Raw genomic sequence first — 2,338 nt, forward strand, 5'->3', positions numbered from 1 at the left:
ACATGACACTTCACCATATTTGGGCCCAAGGGAATGCATTGTGGAGTAGCAATTAGATGGTGGGTTGCGAGAGTGACAGAAGCTTAAACCCCAGTTTATGCGCTATTTCTTAAGGGACCGATTGGATCCAAAAGTTTAATGCTATGGTTAGAATTTATTCTTAATACTTTTCTCGTAGTTGCGGATGCTTGCGGGAGGGTTAATCATAAGTAGGAGGTTTGTTCAAGTAAGAACAGCACCTAAGCACCGGTCCACCCACATATCAAATTATCAAAGTAGTGAACACAAATCAAACATACATGATGAAAGTGACTAGATGAAATTCCCATGTATTGGGCTACCTTGCTACACTTCTGCTACTGTTATCGTAACTTGCTCGTTACAAATTATCTTGCTATCAAACTACTCCGCTACTTACAATTTCAGCACCTGCACACAATACCTTACCGGAAACTACTTGTCATTTCCGTCTGCTCCTCATTGGGTTCGACACTCTTACTTATCGAAAAGAGCTACAATTGATCCCCTATACTTGTGGGTCATCACATGACCACGCCCAACACCTCTGGCTCAAGCACCACCATGACCGGCGACAGGCCCAGGGAGGGCATCGCCAGGCACTAGCAGAGCTACATTACCACGATCACGGCCAGAATCATCAGGTCCAGAACCTCAGGCACGAGCAACAACCCGCGCATAACCTTGTTCATGAGTAGCAACCAGAGCATGTGACATGTCAACAAGCAAGGAACCTCATACCATTAGCTGAATGGAAAGGAAAAGAAGGCGTAAAACATATGCATCAACATATCATGCAACAGAAAACATGTAAACTTGAAACATCAGCCATACCTGACAATGACACACTATCCACTGAAGGAAAAGATAAGCAACATGTGGCGAGCAAAGAATAATGAATATTCAATTTAACATACTTAGAAGGGTAAAAAAGTTGTAGCAAAAAAAGAATTCAAACAAAAGGACAAACATCAAGCATTAATCATAACCGACAGCAACACTATCATCATAAACATCAAGTATACACCACAGACCACATAAACAACAGATATAATATTCATAATCGGCAGAAACGCCAGACACATAGGGAAGAATAGCGAATAGTAATGTGTTGCTACAACTAATTTCTCATCATAGGCACACATAAGACTCCGGATACCACCACAAAAAAATACACTTCCGTGATGATACGTGTTTCTCACAGTAGGTCACGTTTTCTGCAATGCATGTACATCCATGACAAATTTATGACAGAATCAAGATAGTCATACCTGTGCTGTCGTAGAAGTGTTCCATGACATTACCAAAATTATCATCACGGAAGTGTCCACTTCCATGACGATAAATCGCGCGTCACAGAAGTTCTTTCGTCAAGGGTGACCACACGTGGCATCCACCGTAACGGAACGCCGTTAAGATATCGGGTCCGGTTTTGGATCCGATAACCTGTTAACAGCCCCGACCAATGGGGATTTTCCACGTGTAAAATCATCATTGGCTGGAGGGAACAAGTGTCGGCTCGCCGCTGGGACAGATGTCATCCACTCATTGGACCCAAAGTGCCTATGATACGTCGACACGTGGCACAGCCCAATAGAGGCCCATTCCTATGAAAAGGCCATCCCGTTTAACTTGGTCAAAAGGTGGCGGGCCAGCCCACGGCAAGCCTGTTAACGGCATGTTCGCATATAGCCCATTTACAGCCCGCTAACCTAGGGCCCGTTTACGGCCTATCCGAATTAGGCCCAGTAGCGTCATCTGGGCCGTCCAATATAATTCCAGCCCGTTTTAACTTTCAGCCCATGTATGGCCCATGATGTCGTTCGGCCCATATGAGGCCCTTGGTAACCCTCGGTCCATTAACGGCCCGTGGTAAAACTGGCCTGTAATGAACAGTGTATCACTTTATACCCATTAACGGCCCATTATACCATTGGGCCGTTTCTAGCCCATATTATCTTTTGGCCTTCTCAGGGCCCATTTATTCTTGGGCTCATTTCCAGCATTCGTTTACTTTCGGCCCGTTACTGTCATTTTCTGCTTGTGGGCCAAATTCAGCCCATTTGTGGCCCGTTAATACGTTGGGCCGTTTTCATGGCGTCATCAAATACAGCCGATTAACGACGGCCCGTTATGGTCGGCCCATGAACGGACGATTTCAACTCTAGCCCATTTACGGCCATAATGTGGTCTGTTATTGGCCCATGTTTGGCCAACCGATCATACGGCCCGTAGAATCATCATTGATGATACGGCCTGTAGAAGGCCCATTGTGTCTATGGCCCGTATAAGGCCCATTGTTTCTATGCCCCGTAGAAGG

Source organism: Triticum urartu, chromosome 2, assembly GCF_003073215.2.
Source record: "Triticum urartu cultivar G1812 chromosome 2, Tu2.1, whole genome shotgun sequence".
NCBI classification, from domain to species: Eukaryota; Viridiplantae; Streptophyta; class Magnoliopsida; order Poales; family Poaceae; genus Triticum; species Triticum urartu.